The sequence below is a fragment of the Pezoporus wallicus genome, unplaced genomic scaffold (assembly GCF_028554395.1).
Source record: "Pezoporus wallicus isolate ANWC-B61680 ecotype Strahan unplaced genomic scaffold, APGP_CSIRO_Pwel_v1 contig_8673, whole genome shotgun sequence".
NCBI classification, from domain to species: domain Eukaryota; kingdom Metazoa; phylum Chordata; class Aves; order Psittaciformes; family Psittacidae; genus Pezoporus; species Pezoporus wallicus.
This window is the reverse complement of record NW_026637196.1, coordinates 2,712,810-2,734,041: the sequence shown is the minus strand read 5'-3', so window position 1 is coordinate 2,734,041 and position 21,232 is coordinate 2,712,810. Positions and strand designations below refer to the sequence as shown.

The 21,232-nt window shown below is 42.5% G+C and overlaps 2 protein-coding genes across 12 annotated transcripts in view; both read left to right on the top strand.

Moving 5' to 3' along the window:
* Window positions 1–21,232, top strand: part of PEX16 (peroxisomal biogenesis factor 16) — a gene marked incomplete at its 5' end in the record, with an annotated part of 167,329 nt that overhangs the window by 78,480 nt on the left and 67,617 nt on the right. The window lies entirely within an intron of this gene.
* PHF21A (PHD finger protein 21A) overlaps window positions 1–21,232 on the top strand; it is a 130,299-nt gene that overhangs the window by 78,697 nt on the left and 30,370 nt on the right. The window contains exon 1 of one of the 11 annotated variants that reach the window (XM_057404032.1): window positions 12,769–12,878. The exons of the other annotated variants lie outside the window; for them this stretch is intronic. The gene's annotated coding sequence lies outside the window, so the exon portion shown is untranslated. Of the gene's footprint in view, window positions 1–12,768; window positions 12,879–21,232 lie in introns of those variants that run through there. 11 annotated transcript variants of the gene reach the window in all.

Sequence of the window (21,232 nt, the reverse complement as noted above, 5' to 3'; positions counted from 1 at the left end):
GGAGCACCTGGCTGTTGGGCTTAGGTGTCTGCTAGACCTGAACATGAAAAGCTTTTTGTTACACGGATGTAGACAGACCACTGTTACAGACACGTGGGAATTAGTGTTTGTTTTCAGGCACCTTGGACCGTGTATGTAATACAGAGCATGTTTAAATCATCCTGTGCCACAACTCAGAAATGAAGAACCAGATTTCTAGTAATAGTAGTTTGCTGACATTGCCTTTATTTATTTATATATATATATACATACATACACACATTGCCTTTATTTATTTATATATATATATATACATACATACACACATACACATACGTATGTATGTGTCGGCTATGTTGTCATTTGAGGACAGATGAAACTAGACTGGTCTTTGCTCTGGGTTAGAGGAGCCCCGAAGCCTTTTGCCAGACATTCTGTTTGGCTGTGGCTCCTTTGGCCACAAGACCTCATGGTTAAGTCTGAGAGCAGGTGTAAAGTTCTGGTTTGGATGTGCTTGATGGTGAGTAATGCCTGAGCTGGTATGCTAGCTGTGCCACATCTGGGGAGGGCCCCTTGCCTTGATGTATGGAGTGCTTGGGCTGCTGTTCCTACTGGCTTTACAGCTGTTTGGAGCCGCTGGAGCAGCGCAGAGCAGCTGGAGTGGGATTGGCAATGGAAATCTCTAAAGTCTTGTTGGGTCTTCAGCCAGAGCCTTTGCAATGCGTGCATGAGGAGTAAATAACACCGTGCTCTATAAAGGTTTGGTGCTGACACAAGAGCTCAGCCTGGGAACAAACAGCTTAGGTAAGAGATTTAGCGAATGAAAACTTTACAGCGTAACCGTAGCGCTTCAGTTTCACTACGGACAGATTTAGATGGCCTTTGAGAGCTGGGAATCTCTGACGGATTTAACGGCGGTGGGTTGTATCTCATTAATACATAGCTGCAAATTGCCGTCTCCGCTAATGCCGGGTGAGAGCCGACAGGGAGAGCGCGGAGCGGTGCCCACCAGCCCCGCAAGGTGGCGCCCGTTCACTCCCGCCGCGGCGGGCTCCCGCGCGTGGTGGGTACCGGGGTCAGCGGTCCTCGGGCCGCGAGCCTGGTCCTGCCCCTCTGGGATAACGGTGGAATTCTGCATCCTCCGCACCCCGTGCTGCTGCAGGACACCAGCGCCGTGGTACGCACCGTATCTGCTGATACAGGGGGGGACGGGACGGGGGACAACACACTTGTTATGGTAGTAACGGCTTTCAGTGACGTATGTCAGTGTAATCCCCGATTTGTTATGGGTTTAGAAATTGAAGGAAGAGTATGGCGTTTTGCTGTTAAAACAGCCATTTCCTCAGCGACTTTTGCATAAAAGAAAGTTTTATACTAACTGAATTAACTAAGTTATTTGTTAGCCAGTCTCGTGGCTTGGTCACTAGAAAAGTGATGCAGAAGAGATGCTTTTTATATATTCTAGCTTGGTTTGGGGTTTTATTGGTTGGTTTTGGTTTGGGTTTTCTTATTTTGTCTTTGTTTCTTCACTATTCTCATTCTGTGTAAGACAGCTAAATTTGCGAGGTGATGTTTTTAGTTTTGTGGCTGTTTCAGCGCAGTTTAAATGATGCAAAACTTTGTGCAAGTTTTTTTTTTTGGGGGGGGGGTCTTTTGGAAGGGTTTAATGTGAAATACCTTTTTATGTGCATGGAGTGTGGGTCGTTTCTTGGAAGACCAGGTCTTGAGGATGTCAGGGTTCCTGCTGCTAACTTCCATGTTCTTCTGTTAAAGTAATTTTGAGTCTGATTGTGCAAACACACTTGATGAGTGCATATTCTTCCAGGATGTACAGAACAACCAGTGCTTTGAACAGCATGAGCTTATCTTTAGGGCTTGGTTTGCACTGACAGATTGCTAGTGTTCAGCTTTCTTACTTTCAGAGACCATTCCAACCCTAATTAATTGGAAATTAATACAGAAACATTTGTGGAGAGCAGTTTTTGAGATCATACGTTTTTCCTGTGTGCACATACATGGTATAAGCGCGTAGATATGGAAGAACAGCAGAACACAATAGGCAGAGGAGTTTGGTACTATAATTGGGTTTTGAATAACATACAGCACCAAAAGTATTCACCTTTCCTCAAGCAATACTTACTTGGTCAGCGTTGTTAGGGCTTTGCATAGCTGCAAACAGGAACATCAGTCTGGTATCAGTGTTATCAAGATACCACATAGCTGAAAACACGAACATTGATTTGATACCTCTGAAATGTCGAATCTAAAGGAAGGATGCATTTTACAGGCGCAATCACTTAAATGTTTTGGCACGTAAAAGCGGCCTTTTAACTACTTTTGGTTTTATAAATGTTAATATATTTTGGCTTTAATCTGTTTGTGAAAAGCCTGTTAGAAGCAGGGAAGTTATCTGCTTTTTATACCCTTCATCCTGTTCTGTTCAGCAAACTTTGATGTATTTTATGTGGTTTTGCTGAATGTGTATTTAGCAGAGGTGATCTAATTTATTTAATCTCTTGTGTTAACTTCCAGACTGATAATACTGGTTCAGTTCTAAAATTACCATTTACCAGCTCCTAAACAACATGTTGCTTTAGTTTCTTGTGCAGGTGATTTGCTCTATTTCAGTATAATCATAATGTCAAGGCAATGGAAGAGTGATTTTTAGTTCTCTAGTCTCGTGTACTTTAATAATCCAGGAAAGATCATCTACTTTTTTGATTTCCCCACCCAAGTGTGTCAGTTCTGGCTGAAACACAGTGTGTTCCAATACATACATTGAAAATGTAGCATTAGAAATTGTAACACAGGTTTCCCAATAATATTTTGGGTCCTTGAAGAAAATGAAGTTCAGCAGAATTCCCTCTTAGGGTTCCTTTGATGCTGGAGCCAGTCTGTAGGAATTACTTGCAAATACTTTAATATTATCATACAATCCCAGACTGGTTTGGGTTGGAAAAGACCTTAAAGCTCATCCAGTTCCAACCCCCTGCCACAGGCAGAGACAGCTTCCACTAGAGCAGGTTGCTCCAAGCCCCGTCCAACCTGGCCTTGAACACTGCCAGGGATGGGGCAGCCACAGCTTCTCTGGGCACCCTGCGCCAGCGCCTCAGCACCCTCACAGGGAAGAACTTCCTCTTAATGTCTAATCTAAGCCTCCCCTCTTTCAGCTTAAAGCCATTCCCCCTTATCCTGTCACTACATGCTCTTGTAAAAAGTCCCTCTCCACATTTCTAGTAGGGCCCTTACCTGAAGTAAGTCAAAACAGAATTCTAAGTTGTTAATATTGAGCTGTTTTTAAGGGGATTTCTTAGACACTTTATGAGATAACCCTTTTATTTCTCCATTGTGTTCAGAATCAAACAAGCAAGACACAGATATCCCCGGGGAGATCTGCTCTGAGTCATTCCACTGTGGCGAAGTTGGTAGGAAGTGGTAATATTCTTTGATTCAGAGAAATTATGCCAAATCGGGAGCACAAGCGTTTTATAGTTGCAAAGTAGAGAAAGCACATTTTGAGCTATGAACACGCTGAGAACAGTCACTCGGCTCTAATTGAAAACTGTCAGTCGGAGAGGAAGATGTGGGTGGTATTTGTGAAACAGTGGATGTCAGCAAGGGCAGAGGTGCTGAGCTGTAGCGCCTGCGTTAGCATCAGGAGATGCAGCTGTTAAGTGACTGCTGCTCTCAGCAGCAAGGTGCAGGGTAAGTGTGCTGCTGTTTTTAATGATGAGCAGAGTAAGTTATGCTGTCAAACAGCAGTAGATGCATAAGGTAACAGGGCAGTAAAAGAAGGGTCTGTGGAGTTGAGGAAGAGATGTTCTAGGGAGTCAGCTCAGGGTTTCTGATATCAGCTGTGTAAAAAGTAGTCGAAACTGCCCAGAATTAGTGAAGGCAGGGCACAGGCTGAGCAGCACTTACCCAGCCACCCAGCTGTCCATTGACTACACATGGAACCAAAGGTTGATTTGTTAATTACAGTATTAGAAGAGTTGAATACCATCCTAGGTACACAGTGGAGATGGCTTTTCTGAAGATAGGAGGATACCTGTGCTATGGTCAGCTGAGGTGCTGGAAGACTGCACATACATTCCATAGTACTTAGTGTTGATTATAGCCAGAGCATGAGGATCCCAAGAGGGCACAGCTAATCTGCAGAGTACCTGTGTACTCTGAACACTTTCTTAGTTTCAGATGTTGAGATTCACTGAGTTTCATAGTCAGCAGGAGCACCAGGCAGCTATAACTCCTTGTTAATGAAGATTTATGTTGCTGAGTTTCCTCAAAACTGTAGTGTTCATCCATGTTTGGGATCTGTGGGTTTTGTTGGTTCCCTGGTTTCAGTTTTCTTTTGCTGTGGACTTTTTTCTGTTTGGTTTCGAGTTTTGTCTTATCTTTTTTGTGTATATTTTTTTTTAAGAAAGTATTCTTGTAGGGGTCAGCAAGGAGTTAAGGTGCTGTAGTTGCATGGAATTAATGGTTGATGGTTGAAAGACCTGGTGGAAAAGATGATGCTGTGCAATTTGTGAGTACAACCTTCTTCTGTATCGCTGCAGAGTGAAAGTTCATGCTTTGAAATGTCTGGGCTATGTGATTGGCAATAGAGTCTGTGAGAGGAATCCACTGGCCTGGCTTTTTGACCTAATCTCTTGATATGTACACCACGTTATGTATAGAGTAACTTTAACTGTGTGACATCAAGCAGCTTTCCTTGCAACTTACAGCTCCTTCCTGCTGTTATCTCTGGTTCATTCTCTTCTTCCCATTAAACTGTTAGAATTCTAGTAAGCATCAACACTTCACAAATTCTCTTTTTCATCATGCCCTTCTTTGTCTTCTGTTTTGTATGTGAAACACAGGTAGCAGTTATAGAGAATCACAGAAAGGTTTGGGATTGAAAGGACCTTAAGATCATCTAGTTCCAATTCCCTGCCATGGGCAGGGACACCTTCCACTAGAGCAGGTTGCTCCAAGCCCCGTCCAACCTGGCCTTGAACACTGCCAGGGATGGGGCAGCCACAGCTTCTCTGGGCACCCTGTGCCAGAGCCTCACCACCCTCACAGTAAAGAACTTCTTCCTTGTATCTAACCTGAACTTCCCATTTAAGTTTGAACCCATCACCCCTTGTCCTGTCGCTACCGTCCCTGATGAAGAGTCCCTCTCTGGCATCCTTATAGGCCCCCTCATGTATTGGAAGGCTGCTGTGAGGTCTCCACGCAGCTTCTCTTTTCCAGGCTGAATATATGATGTGACTATAGACAAAGTTTAAGCAGTGTAGTCTGAGTTTAAAGCCAGTCGTGTCCAGCTGTGTCCTTAGTCACACTTCTCCGTCCTGATTCATCACTACCAGTTAATTCCCGCTAGCTGAGCAGTCTTCAGGTATTTTAGTCTGTATTACAGATGTGATATTTCACCCCCCTCACTACTGAGGCACTCCGGTCATTCTGCAGGAGCTCCTTTCAAATCCCCAGAGCACTTCTGCTGGTACCTTCACCGCAGTGTGTATCTCTGTCTCCGCGTGCTGTTGCTGACAGGAGCATGGGTGGCATTTGGCATGTCAGGAACACAAGCTGCCTGCTCTGCTATGCTCCCTCACCCCATACATCGTGCTGTGATGATTGCAGGGTAGACAGCTTTAAACAGGAAGACTTGGGGTGGAAGGGGAAGGAAGAGGAGTGCCGAGAAGCAGGGAGACAGGCAGGTGCCAACCTGGGTGTGTGCCCACCCCAGGCACATTCCCTAAATCCACAGTCCTCAGGTTGTATATTAAATAGGGGAATAGGCTCCGGCCCCAGGAGGAGGCACAGCTGATGGTGCGAAGGGTGCCTGTTCTCCTGGGTGATGAGGAGGCACTTGCAAGCCAGGCTGACTAGTCCTTGTGTAAATAGTACTGGTTAGCAGTGCTGCTCTATGAAGTGTCTGTGGTTTTTAATAAAGTGTTTAAAGATATCTGCACAGACCCGGATTTCAAGGCTCTCTGTTCCAATTTTAAATGTTACAGTCCCTCTAATTTTGGATTATTTTGACTAGGCACAGCTGTTAAGCCTTTCTCTCCTCTTCTGCCTCTCCTCTCCCCAAAGAACATAAGCTTCTGAAAGTCCATGGTTATATGTCTTACTGTTAGCCTCGCTGCCTATCATGTATTTAATGAAGGCTATTAACTACCTGGTGATTAAGTTGAAAGAAAGGTGAGTAACACGAAATAGGGCAGTGACTAAAAAGAGAAGACAATACCCAGTTTGTATCAGATTTAAAAAAACCAAAATAATGTGGCTTAAAATATACATTTACTAAGAAATTGTTTATCTGGGTTTGTTTTGGGAACCACATCTGTGTATGTCACATCTGAAGAGCTTGCAAAAAGCTTTTACAGGTGTTTCTTCAGAAGGTGTTCTGTTCCTGTTGCCTAAAGTGGCTTCCCTGTTGCAGCTGCCCAGCACACTGAGTCAGTGCCTTTGGGAAGTCATCTCACCTCACCATTGTAATAGGTGACCCGTTGTGCTACTAAGAGCACACAGTAAATGTTGGTGGTTTTGTTACTGAAATACCTCGCACCTTCAGGTAGAACGTGGAGTGTTTTCTGCACCTGAGTATCTGCTGCAAAATGTCACAGAAGACCAAATTAGGGATAAACAACAGAAAAACCCTATCTGAGAATATAACTCAGGGCATTAAACAAGCCCTTCAAAACGGTGGGATGCCGGATTTGCCAGTTTATAATGAGTTAAGTGAATTAATAAAATCATGTTATTTTGAGGGCCTCCTTTTTGCTTTTAGTGTCTGCTGGTAATTTCCCGGTAGCCCAGTTTTAATGAAAACGTTTACTCATGTAAATGAGGGGTTTGGTTTGTTTGCGTTGACATTATTATTTATTTTAGCAGGGAAAAATCCCTCCTTTCTTTATCATCTACTTTCAGGATTCTTTCACCGTGTGCTGAGGAAATGTCATCCTTCCTCTGACATTCATGTTTTGTTTGGGTTTTTTCTTTCATTTTAGTTTCTCTGAAGTAGTGTAAACTCAGGCTTAATTTGATCTGGCATCCCCGCGGTGGAACGTTTGTAAGTATCTTGTATTGTGGCCCATCTGGGTTGTCATAGAAACCAGAGACCTCCATCCTCCTCCTTGTTGTTGGAAATGGAATGCAAACAGGGCATCAAAGTGACGTTTTCCTAGTACAAGTGAGAGCCCTGGGAAGAGCTAAGCAGAAAGGTTTCTTACTGGTTTTATGCCTTGTGGCCTGTTGTTAGAGTGCGCCCTATTTTCTGTTCAATATCTAGCAGCTGGGTAGTAGCAAAAATGTGAGCATCATGGTAAAAAAAACCAAGCTTGTGTGGTTAATTGTGTGCACAGCTTTTTCCTCTCTCTCTTGATGTATTTGTCTTGGATTGGGCTGCTAACTAGTAAGGAGGTGCAGAGCGTGTTACTGCAAATCATGTGCGCTGCAAGGCGCTGAAAACCAATTATGTAGCACGTGCGTGTGGCTTCACATTTCCCTGCGCTTGTCCTCTCTCCTCTGGGAAGAAAAAACAGCTGAGTAAGTCTAGCAAGCATGTTAAAGTTTTCACTTGCAAAGCAGTGGCAGTGCCAAGGGGTCACTGCTCAAAACTGCATGGATTTAACAGGTAGAACTGCAGAATCATGCACCTTCCCTTCCCCCCGCACGCTCCAGCTGTGTGCTCAGCACTTCTGCCTGCTGGTGAATGGTCCTGTCTCCTCTCCAGGACAAAGAACCTTTGAAATCGCCACTGAATACGAACCAGCGCCGCCCGTTCTGCATGATCGTGGATCTCCAAAATCAGTTGAGAAATGGCTTTCTAAATCAGTGACTTGCTCATCAAGCAAGAGACAGGCTCCGTCAGCACAAAGGGGGCACAGGAACAGTTTGGTTTTGTGTGTGGGAGAAAAATGTTAGTACAGTCTGTTCATGCTGAGCATGCTGTTGCTGGCCTGAAAGCAGCTGCCTCTGTAGCCTCCGCTGCTGGTGTGGTTTCTCCAGCAATATGGGTCACTGATCTGCTTTAAATTGAAGGAGGAAATCACTGTCTGGCCCTGTGCTAAAAGATGGATCCTCCAGTTGAGAGAGAGAGTGTGAGAATCTGTGCTGGGAGCATTAAAAGCTTGGAGGAAAAACTCCTCTTCCCTCATTGCTCTGGTAAACTGGAAGAGGAAGATGAGGAATGTGGAGGCAGAACGCTACAAGCCTGCGGTATTTGTCTAGCTCCTAATAAATACATTTGAAATGCAGAGCAGGAAAAGGTCACTAAGTTATTATTACTATTTACATATCACTTGCATGTAGTAAATATTTCAGGAGGTTTCTGCAGGCTGGCCAGCCGGCACAGCCTACAAGCCACTTGTGCAATTAAGACTGTGGGTTTGTGGGGTTAAATCGAGCATGGTTTGCTGGTCACTATTTGCATGTGTATATACAAAGCGTGGACTTCATTTCTCCAATGAGAGTTATTTCTAACACCCCAGGCCTTGCACTGCTCGTGTCACCTCAGACATCCCTCTGGGCATAGGCCTGATGTGTGAGAAGGGGCTTTAAATGGGGCTTGTGTGACCAGAAGTGTGTCCTCTTTTCCAAGGCAATCTGATAAAACACAGTGCTTTCTCCTGCCAGTCAGAAAGGACTGATTGTTGCTTGTCAGACTTCATTACTTTTTGGTTCAGCTTTACATTGTCTGTGAGTGTCCTTTGCTTGTGTGAACCTGTTTCTTTTTACTCCTTTCTGTGTTTCCTGATGGGGCTTTTTGAGCTTGTTTTTTGTTTTCTTCGGAGCTTCCTCACAGTCGATGACAGCTTGACTGTCTTCCTATGCAAGCTGACAAACGTGTTTTGGATTAAGTGTGCTTTTGATATGAACACATTTATATGATCCTCCAGACAATTACCATGAAAATCCTACTCTGCTTGTCAAGAATGCTGCCTATAGAGAGCCCAGTCAAGTGTTCCTGTTTGCACATTAAACCCTTTACATTGTTGGTGTGTTTTATTTCTGCGACACCCATCACACACTGACATTTTTATTGCGGTTGGTTCATATTTTCTCAGCCTTTGCTCACAGTGTTTCTTTTTTTGACATAAAGTTAGATCACTACTTACTTACTTGCCCTTGTGTATATTTACTGACGTGTGTGTGTGCAGTATAGATCTTTTAAAAGCCTCTTTCTTCTGCTTACATCCTGCCCCAACTGCAGATGAAATCCAACAGAGGATAGCTTTATCAAAACAAACAAACATGCCCTATTTTCTTGACTATGTGCTCTGTCATATTTGTTAGAAAACAGAAGGAAACCCTCAAGCTTTTTTCCCTAAAGCCCCCTGCATTTCTGTGTCAGTTTGGTTTATTCAGAGGTAATAGGAGGGAAAATGTTACCTCAGCTGCTTTCTTCTTCTAATGGCCCCCCTACCTGCTCCCTGTTGAAGCTCTCCTTCTGCTTCTTATTTTGTGGAGGTTTACCTAAGGAAGAAGCTTATTTTTACGGGCTGGAATTTAAAAGGGAACTGGATGATCTCATAGGTCCTTTCCAACCCTAACCATTCTATGATTGTATGATGTTATGTGTATGAAACTTAATTAGACTCTGGCTGCAAAGACAGTGCAGCATTAAGGTAGTTCTCTAGGCTAGTAACAGAGCTAGAGATCCCAGTATGGGTGAAGTTAGCAGACCTGAAGACGCAAAGCAAGAGAAGGCTTTGCTCTGCCAGCCTGGGTTTCAGTTGCTAGGTTTCTGTAATCTTTCAGCCTTTCTCAACAGTGCAACATGTGCTTTAAAAAGAAATGAAATAAACCCATCAGTGTGAAACCATGGGGAGGAAAACTACTGTTTTGTGATGTACGGCTCCTAGAGACAGGTCTGATAGAGATAACTCAGAGGGACCTGCTGGTGCTGGGTTTAGAAGTCCCTGTGTTCTGAGCTAACGCTTCCAAACATATTCACAGCTGAATTGTGATGCAACACATGCTGTGTGAAGGCCAATGGAATAATACTTCTGAGCTTCACTAACACTGTCTGGTAGCTCTGAGTGCAGGTTTAGCTAGTCAGACCGGTTTGTAGCATGAAATGTGTTCATCCGGCAATATATTGCATGTTCTCTGCAATAAGGAGCAAGTCAAGCATATGGTGTGAAAAAACAAGAACTTGTACTTCATTATGTGATGAAAATACACAGTAGTTTTTGTTTAATCCTTTAAAAAATAGTCAATTTGCCTTCTAAATCTCACATGGGCCTGCAGCGGTGAAGAAATTGTGGTCTCCCATAAAAGCACACTTGTTATGTATGTTTAGTATCGCATAAAGAGGAATTATGAGAGGGCTTATTTTCTATTTCTTACCTCTCTTTGACAGAGAACTCCTTGGACAATTACAGGAATTCATCAAAGGCTTCCTCAGAGTTCATTTTACATCTGTAGCATTCCCAGACTGTCTTTAAAAGTCTTAACAGAATACTAATAACAAAAATACCCCCTCCCCCCCCCCCCCCCCCCCGAGAATTTTAGCCAGTTGCGTGAGGGCTCTCTTCCCACCATTTAAACTGGGGCTCTCGCATTTATATTTGTAATGTCAACAGTCACTCAGCCTTCAAGGATTATTAGAACAACAGGTTAAAAAGCCTCAGCAGTTCTGTTCCTGGAGTCCTTGACCACACTGCATGTTTCTGGATGTGCTAGGTTAAAAGATCTGTTCACTCACCTCATGGCCCTCCAGAAACCCTCAAGAGATCTTCTTTATTGATGTAATAAAAAAGGAAAGTACTTGCCTTACTTTTGACAGGTCTTATGTAAAAACAGAATGGTGAGCCAATGTAGAGCAAAATGTTTCCTTCTAATTCCCTGAGAGGTGTTGGGAAAAAGAACAAAGAAAGTTCTGAAGAGGCACATTTCTCAGGTGATTAGTTGCAAAAAGGTCCCATCGACTGCAGTGTTGCACTCTTTAGAGGTGAGTTGGCCCACTTGTCCGAATGCAGTATTCCGAATGATGTTAGCAGCCATGGCTGGCTGCTCAGGGAAGTGGAAGCCCCTCTGCAATGCTTTACTCTGAAAGCGGTTTCAACACAGGAGTTTCGGAGCTTTCAGTCACAGTTCTATAGTGTACTTCAAAAAAAGGTGAGTGAGCAAGTTGTAGGGGCATTAAGTACCATTCATGTGTACATAAATCCAGAATTCTTCCTTACAGAAGTTATGAGGTAAGTGTGGCATAAAAATGTGGTTCTGCCTTTCTTCACTGCACTGTCCTGACAAATTTTAATCCCAGCTCAAACAAGATTTCATTACCTTGAAGCACTATAGATACGCTTTCACAAAACAAGAGATACGGATGCTTTAGGTAATTTTATTCAACCCTCGATCACATTTGTTTCAAATTTATTAGGTTTGAGAGCAAACATGATCTTTAGGAGAGAAATAATACCTGGCAAAATTCATCCCGCATCTTACGTTGATATCAGATGCATCCCAACAACAGCGTTCATTGTTCATCCAAGGAATTATTGTTACAAAGGTCCTTTTGTGTGCACTTTGAGCAAGCCTATCAGAGGGAAGAACTGACTGCCCTCTGACTGTTCAGCTTTCCTGAGGCAACCTCAGCAGCTTGACAGTTTTGGAATTACTGTGTTCGGTCACATCCATGAATTCCGGATTTACATCACGTATTATGGGCTTAGATGGCACAAGTCAAATTGCATTAAAGACTGAATTGGCATCTTTACATTAAATTTAGGAAAATTTGGGAAAGGTGGGCCAAAATCTACTAGGAAATTACTCAGAGATAAAAAACAGGTCTTATGTTAAAGGTCTTCAGTGATCACTCAGAAAACCAAGTCTCCTCAGGGTACTTTAGGTAGGTTCAGTAGCAGCATTTACCACCTCTGCTTCCTTTGCACTGGAGGGGATCTTTGCCAGGACTCTGTTCCATTCTGGACAAGGATGGGGCTGGATTTGTAGCTTGGCTTGTAGCACAAGCAGATTTTGTTTGACACTTCAAAGTTACGAAGACTTAGAAAAGAGCAGCTCATTTCAAAATATTAGCTGAAGGTTGGGAATCTTACCCTAGAAAAGAAGTAAGTTATATTTATTTATGGAAATGCATGCAGGTGCGAGTACCACAGTACATTAAACAAACAGGAGAGGGGTGGGAGAGGATAATGGAGGTAATAGCAAAAAGAGTATCGCCATCACTCACTTATATAGGCCAGTTGCAGATACAACTTTATGCTGCAAAATCATTTGAAATGGTTAAAAATCCTGATGGATAGTATAAAATGTCATTTGAAAGTGCAGGTTTTGTAGTGTTTCATTTATCTTAAAAAATAAGTTGGATTCTGTTCCAGATTGTTTACAATCCCTCCGTCCAAATTTGTTTCCCTTTTATCTGTGTAAGCATGTGCTGGGCTGTTATTCAGTATACACAAATGCTAATCTACCTTTGTGCACATGGAAAATAGCTTTCCTGGCACTGACTTGAAAACTCCCATAGAATACATTATTAATCGAAGAAGTCTCTCTTTTTAGAAAAGCCTATCATTTACGTGGTCACCGTTGAGAAGGTTATAGATAAATATAATGCTGTTTGTTAACAGTGTGGTCTTCAGAACATACAACAAACAACCCCGGATACTAAAAGTGCATTTAAAGCAGATTTACATTTCCAAAGTCATTTTCTTTCTCTGTACTCTGGCTGCATACACTAACATGATCTAATTATAATGTAACGACAACTTCTTTTCTATTGCCCTGCATGCTTTAATGCTCTAAATGCATTTCTCTTGGCAGGTCTCCGCAGTGAGGTGAAAGCATGGTAACCGTTCAGTGCCCTATAGAGAATAATTCCCTAGTTCTGCATTTGGCTTTCAGATATGTCTCTATGAAGTTCAAGGCGTAGAGCTGTGAGGAAGGTGGGTAGGGTGAGGCTGGTGTCCATCTGTGTGTAATTTAGCTGCGTATGACTGCAGCTTCAGCCCAGCTTCTGCTAAGTCTGCAATGCTGAAGTGTGCCTTTAGTTACACGTGCTGGTCTTGCAGCCTCTGCTGAGCCTTATCAAGCACAGCCAGTTGGTGCTGCTGGTATGAAAGCACAGGGGGGCTCTCATGTGGAAGGTTAATGGAGTGTAATTAGAAAGAAGAATGAACTGCTCAACCACTCTATCTCACTCTACCTGCACTGAGAGTGACAAGTGCTCTGATCTTTTATAAACCCTAGAGCAGAGGTTTAACGGTATAAAATTATGACAGTATAGCTGTCAAACAAGCACGCACACTGTGAAGAAGTAGTATGACCTTATGGATAGGAATGTTTACATTCCCTTATGTGGTCTCTCTTAGTACTTTTTTTCATGCTGGATATTGTCCATATTGATACAGCAGGTCTCAAATGCATTTTCCTGGGAGGTGTCCATCAAAGCCAGGAAAACCTTTGTGTTGTGTGCATAGCTTCTTCATGTCTCCGCCTTGCCGTAACTGTTACCTTGCAGGAAGAAGCGATGGCACCATCCTAAGGTGTTTTGATACCAAGGAATTAAGCTTTCATAGAGAAGAGTTCTGATGGGAGCAAGAACAGCTCCTGGGGTTCACATTCCAGGAACTAACTGAAATTTGAAATTGCATACATCATTTGAGATTAGGTACTAATGCCTGATCCTGTCTCTTAAATTAGGTGCTGTGTACACCTATTGAAAGCAACCATGTTCATAAAATACTTTTTTGTTGTTCATCTGGCATGAACATTATTTTTTCTTGTAAAAGCTCTCTGATAAACTTTAGTAGAGGGAAGATATCACACATCATATCCAAAAAGGATAAGGAGATTAATCAGTTTAACTCCCTGCATGTTAGAGGCCATTCTACCCCGGTATTCCTGTGTGATGTCTCCTGACTTCAGGGAAACAAGGACACTTTGGTTATCAGGATACTAAGTTTTTGTCTTCCACATCCTTGTGTTCCAGAAAACAGAAGGTGGATTGAGCTGCCAGTTATTCTGAAGGCCCTTGCAATGTCAGCAGGGATTGCAGCGTCAGCCCTTGCAATGTCCCCCTGATAAGGGAAAGTTTGCCCAGCTAATCCCAGCAGGCAGTCCACATCCTGCATTGCTGTGGAAGGGGAAAAACATCCCAGCAAGTCTGACCTGGGGAAATTTTTTTCCATTCCAAGTCTGAAATCAAGAAGAATCTAAATATGTAAAGAAGGCATAGAATAAAGGGCAACAAAAGAAGAAGATGAGCTTCACTAGCTTCTTTTGTCTGGCCGTGGCAAATATCTTGTGTTTCAGAGGAAAGCAAAAAACCAACCCTGAGTATATCTGGTTGTTTGTGCTCTGGGTATGTACATGTTCTGAAGAGCAGGGCTGTCTTTACACAGGTCTGCTGGAGAGGCATGCTGGGAGCAGTGCTGGCACTTGCACTAGCCTTGATAAGAATGAGCAGGGGCTTCCTAGATCCCTCCCCCCCCTCACACGTACTGTGCAGTCTCTTCCAAAACGTAAGATGAAGCATTTCCTTTACAAAGCTGTATAACCTTGTCTTAAAGACTTCAAACCATGGTAGGCCATTGCCTCTTATAGTTTGTTCCAGCATTTAACCATCTCTGAGACTTATTTCAAGGTTGAGTTGGTCTACCTTCAACTTGCAGCCACAGAATCATTTTACATTTCTCAGAGAAACTAAAAACCCTCCCAGCATCAGATTTCTGTGTATAAATATCTATATTCAGAAGTCACCTCAAATAACTGGACATGCTGAGCCTCAGTAAGCCTCACATTACACAGCGTTGTTTGTTGGGCCCTTGATTATGTTTGTGGTTTTCCTTTGACCTGCCTCCAGTATCTCTGCATCCCTCGTGAAGAAGGTCACTTTCCATTCTTTCGGCAAAGTGCCTGTTCTTGGGCATTTTTAAGAGAGCTGGAAGTTCACTACATCTTCAGTTGTTGAGTAGTTTCAGCCTTACTTGGTGAGGTGCTTTTTGTGCTGGGATAAATAAGCACAGGGACAAAGTCCCCCTCTCCATGGCATTCAGATGGGGAGGCTAAGGAAGAACCACTGCTTTGTTTCTCAGAGTCAGTGTTGTCTCATCCACAGACCTTGATACAGTTGAAGACCACCAGTTTGGGTCTTCTACAGTGATTTAATTTGATGTCTTCCCTGTGAAGCAGGCATTTTTCTTGGGTTTGATCATGCTTGGTTAACTAAAGAGAATAGTACAGCAGGTTTCTTTAGGTGGACAGAATATCTCTATTTGATCTACTGCTTGAGTGACTAGGAAGAGCAAATCTCATTTGAGTGAAGTGAAACTATGAGTTTTTTCTCTGATAACTCATTCTGCCTATGAAGTGCAGATCAACAGTGAATTCCAATGTGATGTTGTGAGTGATGGGCTTTAATTCAAGTGGCACTAAACAGTATTTAGTTAACAACATAGGAAAAAAGCCTGTCTGCTGCTGTTAAGTTTGTGATGTGTGTAAAGCAACTGTGGAAATTAAGTATTAGATGTTGTTGACAACATCAGAGTACTCAACAGGTGGTTGTACAATATAGTTTGGGCATCTAGATCTTTCTGTTCACAAAGAACAAGTTTTGCATTCTGCGGTGCAATAAAACTGATCGTCTTGCTTGATGCTTCTGATCATGCATGAAGCGCATGAGCATGACCTGCGTGTGTTTCCTTTCATGAGGAGGAGAGGTGTGACTCAGTTGTGAGAATAGCTGTAGGATGCACAAGAATCCTGCTGAAGCTGGTCCATTTTTAGTCAAGGGACTGTGTGACTGTGCAGTAGTACGCTGTAAAATTAGTTGATGACTATCCTTTCACTTGGGTTATTAAAAAACATGAGGAGTTACCAGATTAGAAAGTAGACTTCTGTTTAGGTTGATCATTTCTGAAACATGAAGTAAGTTTACTAATTTAGATTGCTCTACTGTGCTTGCTGAATTCAGATCAGTTTACTCTGAAGAGGAGGCTAGGGGAGACCTTCTAACAGTCTTCCAGAACTTAAAGGGGTCAACAAGAAATCTGGGGAGGGACTTTTTATAAAGGCCTGTACTGACAGGACAAGGGGGAATGGCTTTAACCTGACAGAGGGGGGATTGAGATTAGACATTAGGAGGAAATTCCTCCCTGTGAGGGTGCTGAGGCACTGGCACAGGGTGCCCAGAGAAGCTGTGGCTGCCCCATCCCTGGCAGTGTTCAAGGCCAGGTTGGATGGGGCTTGGAGCAACCTGCCCTAGTGGAAGGTGTCCCTGCCTGTGGTAGGGGTTGGAACTGGATGAGCTTTAAGGTCCCTTCCAACACAAACCATTCTATGATTCTATGTCGCATTTCAAGGTAAACCAGAAGTAGGAGGAGAGAAGCAGCGAACTTCCCTGATAGAGGTATTTAGGCAACTGATTATTGTGTATAGATGCAAATGGCTTTCCCATGGGGGTGTTTGTCCTTGTGTGTTGTCCTGCGTAGGAGTAATAACCCACAGTATTATTTGTGCTCAGATTTTATGCCCTAGGCTTTGGTCCATGGCAGATTTTACAAGACTATATTATAAGCTTCTGGAGTGGTAGGTTAAGTCAGAGATCATAGAAACATGCTTTACGTTGAAGCACAAAAGAACCCTTGTTTCATTTCCACACAATTTAGGTGGCCTTTTTTTTCCCTAAGGAGATTTTTTTCCCTGAGCCAGACAAGTGGGGGTACAACGATACAGAGATGGGCAAGATAAAATCAAAACGAGCACCTTTCCCATGGCGGTCAGCAGTTTACTTTCTCATTTCTTCAGACTGTTCATGTTGGGGTGATCCCCACACCCTTTTACCGGTTTGTATGCAGAAGTATTTCTGGGAAGCAGAAAAACCTAAACCAAACCAAACCTTGTCAAATCTAGGAAACATTAATTTCGTTCCTTTTATTCCGTTCCTCCTTAATTGCATTCGAAGTACTGCACTTAACTGGTTTTCCTGTTCTGTTTTGCCTGTTGTCATACACTTAATTCTCCATTCATTAACTGCTTCATTGTTTAATTATTGTAGCTGTTCTTGCAAGTTTCTTTCCATTAACGTAAGTACTGGGATAAGAAGGTAGATATTACATTTATTTCATATACAAGCTGCAGGAAAACATTGTCTGTGTGCTGTGTTCAGCCCCTGTCCCCTACTTGGTGCAAGAGTAACAATTCCAAAGCGAGAAAACAGTGATGCATAAGGAATTTCACAGTACAGAGTTCCCTTCCAAAAATTGATTGGTCTTGTGGTGCTGCAAATGGTGAAAGACACGGTACTGAAAATAAAGCAATCAAGAAGTCACATAAAGCAGAATGGCACGGCAGCTATTTTTGGTCATTTTTATTTATAATTTTAGCTATATTCCTAAATAAAAAAAAAAGTTATAAGCATTCTCCCTGTGAAGAATGAAGGAAGGAACATTATTTTCAGAACTTAGTTCACTTCTGACTGATTTCTAGCAACTTCAAGTAGTTTTTTTTTATCCTGAAGGAAAAATCTCACATTCTTTTTCAACGTATGTATGCTCATGTGTGAACTGTGTATTTATTTGAGTCACACCTGCAGTAATTATTTAAAATAGTCAAAAATGTAGCAAAGTGTAGTAACTTTGCCAACATTTTTAATGACAAATACTTTTCACACCATGCCAACACTATATAACAGTATTCATCTGAAAAAATACCAAAGTAGATTTTTATGGAATGAAGATTTATTTACACAGGTTTACATAAGGTACCCCATGCTGTATTCAGTACTTGTATTAGAAGTATAAAGACTGCAAAGCAGCCCATACCAAAATTAACTGTACCATTTGGGTCCATCGCTAGTGCTCATCAGCATCACATATATTGCTCAGTTAATCCCATGGGACCATCCTGGCAGAGGGAGGAGAAGCATTCAGTTGTTCTAACATGCACCTCAACTCCTTTTAGATGTGCAGAAGTTGTATTTTTGTGCAGCTTGTAGTTGTGTTTTCTGTGGGCTGAATGCAGCAAGTGCCTTTTGGGGCACAGTTACTGGAGTGTTGGCAATGCAGCCAGGGGATGGCTATGGTTAGATACCTGTGTATTAACAGAAGCTAAGGCATTCAGGTATGATTGAAGGTGGTCTCTCAGACTTACTACTATGGTCCCATTTATCACACAGAAAAAACCTGCCCCAAGAAAGTCTTTATGACTGAAAGATACAGGTGGCAGTTTGATCACTTTCTGAAGCAGGAAACTGTACCACACTATTTTTCTTGGAATAAAGTTCTTTCTAATTTTGTCGGTTTAGATTTTTTGTTGATTAAGAGATCTGGGTATGAGGGAAACACAGCCAGAAGTGCAAAATTCCATAAAAACACAGGATAACCACAGAAACAGCTGCAAATACTTCTATAGTTCGTTGATCATTCTTTCAGTGGAATTAAATTCAAGTTGTTTTGTACACCACATTTTCTTTCCTCACTGGTGTAGATTCAGCATCATCAATTTCTAGAATTGGATTTCACTGCTTTAGATTTTAGATACTATTTTAAAGAAGCAGAGGAGCGTACAATTGTTCTCCTTGCTGGTAATCTTTCCACTCCCAAATTCCACTCTCAAAATGCACCCTCTTTGCAGGTTAAAGACTAACCGTGTCAGGGCTCCAAGACCTTTTGGCTTCTTTCCACCACAGAGGTTTTGGTACCTTTCTGTTCTGTCAAAGAGCAGAAGTATTTCACTTCTCTTTGGGTACCAATAGTGAATGGGGCTGGCAAAGAATGCAGAGAGATATGGGAAGGAATATTGCAAAGCAGTGAAATCCCCTCCATTGTCCCCAGTCCTAACTGGAGCTTATTTGGAATCAGTACTTTCTCCCACTGTTTCATTCACAGCAGTTGGCAACTTTTATATCCCAGAGAACATTTCTTGGTCATTGGAGGGAACACATGCCAGAGGATCCATAATAGCTGACTTCCTGGAATTGGAATAGCAGCCTCATAGCAGCCTTCCAGTATCTGAAGGGGTACTGTAAGGATGCTGGGGAGGGACTCTTCATTAGGGACTGTAGTGATAGGACAAGGGGTAACAGGTTAAAACTTAAACAGGGGAGGTTTAGATTGGATATAAGGAAGAAGTTCTTTACTGTGAGGGTGGTGAGGCACTGGAATGGGTTGCCCAGGGAGGTTGTGAATGCTCCATCCCTGGCGGTGTTCAAGGCCAGGTTGGACAGAGCTTTGGGTGACATGGTTTAGTGTGAGGTGTCCGTGCCCATGGCAGGGGGGTTGGAACTCGATGATCTTAAGGTCCTTTCCAACCCTAACTATTTTGTGATTCTATGGTGGAGCAGGTAAGCAATTTGAACCACATCAGCACTGTTTTTGTGATACGAAATGTATGTGATGCAGAACTGTTTAGTACTTGTCTCTCTCATTTTTGGAAGATAGCGATTGCTTAGTTTCTGTAGATTTTTGACGTTTCAAACCAGACCCTCCTTTAGATATGTATGCTTTTCTGAATGGGTTTCCTAGATGAAGAAGAAAGTGTGTCACCAAGTACAAGTTGATCTAGGATATAAAAATCACTCTACTCAGAGAACTACTTTGATATTGATTGATTGATTAAAATGGAAATAATGCTTAGCTAATAATGTTACACTGAAACTTTACTAAGCTTTAAGTTTGCTTCAAGGACTTATCTTTCAGCAACACATTCATGATAGTTTTTTCTATGAGCACACAGAAGACACCTTTTGGCACAGATATATGGCCCACAAGACACAGAAGGAGATTTTCTGCTTAATCAAACCAAAATAAGTCTTCTAATGCTGTGTTAGGATCTGGCCTGTGGCATGAATGAGCAAGTGGTATCACTAAATGTCACAATATTGATTACAATTATTACCATTAAGAACGGGTCACGTAAGATGTCTGGGGCTGTGTGAACAGTTCTTGATGAGATTAGCGATAAAGATGTCAAGACAGCAAGAGCTATGAGATGTGTAGTGTGCTTACAGGGCACTGTTCAACAGTGGATGTTGAAGTAGTCTGATAGTAACCCCTGCAGAGGACTAGCAGTTACTTTTGGGGTAGAATACAGTTTGTGATAAAGGAAGTGGTTATTAATTTCATTCACATTCTGACTGTAAAGAGAGGGTTGGCCTTCAGCTTGGAGGGAAATTCGGTGAACTTGAAAGACGAATGCTTTTCATACATTTGTGGTGTGGCAGGACACAACTATTCTAGGACTATGGGGAGAGTTAGAGCTTTCTGACGTGTAGAAAACTAACGTGTTTATGATTGCGTTAATCTCAATTTAAAAGTTTGAAGTTGTCAATAGGAGTTAAATTAAATATTCTTAAATGAGAGTGGGAAGGGAAAATGGCACTGATTACATTTAAAGAAGTACAAATTTTCCTTGGAGTTCTGTGGTGCTTTTGGATAACCTCAGTCTCATTGGCAGTCTCTAAAGCACATAAGTAAGGACTTTGTAACAGCCTTGGCAAATTTCAGTCATCGAGTGTATTTTCTGCAGCACAAACTGCCCTCAAAATTGATGAGGAACAGTCAAATAACTGAAGAACAGTTTTAAAATGCAGTTTTAATGATGTATCAAGTCTGACAGTAGACAAGAGTTTCTTTCATGCTGCCCTCCTGTTTCATCCACTATAACATGAGGCTCTGCTAACATTGCTGCAAACAGACACGTGCTGCGGCTCTAGTGCAGCTGCAGAGCAGCAGTTCCAGCAGGATGCTGGATCCAGCAGGATGCTGCGGAGGAGCCCTGTACGTTGTCAGACCAGTGGCGTGGGTTGAGAGGGACACAGTAGAGGGTAGTGCTGAAAATAGGTGTAAACCTACTCTTAGTTCCTGTGTAGGTGCCACACTAAAAGTCTCATCTGGCTTTGCTAATTAAGCTATGAAACTTTGGAATATGCTGTTTAGAGTCTCCCTCCTGATAACTACTAACAAACATAATCCCAACAGTCTTGCAGGTCATATAATGATTTCCGGAGTTGCAGCGTGATGTTTTCACTGACAGTTGGTAGGAGCAGCTTAATAAACCGCATAAGCAATTGGCATGCACTGCAAACTTCAGTTTTGCTCTCTGAATCTTAAAAGCATTAGATGTTCCTTCCAATTTAATATCTGCATAATGGATATGCATGGCAGGATACGCTGCTGCCAGGCAGCTCTCAGCAGCCTCTAATAGGCTAGCATAGACTTCCAGAGCAACAGCTCTTCTACCCAGTTACATCCATCTTGTGCCAAACATGCGGAGCCTCCGTTTGTACACAAGGCGCTAA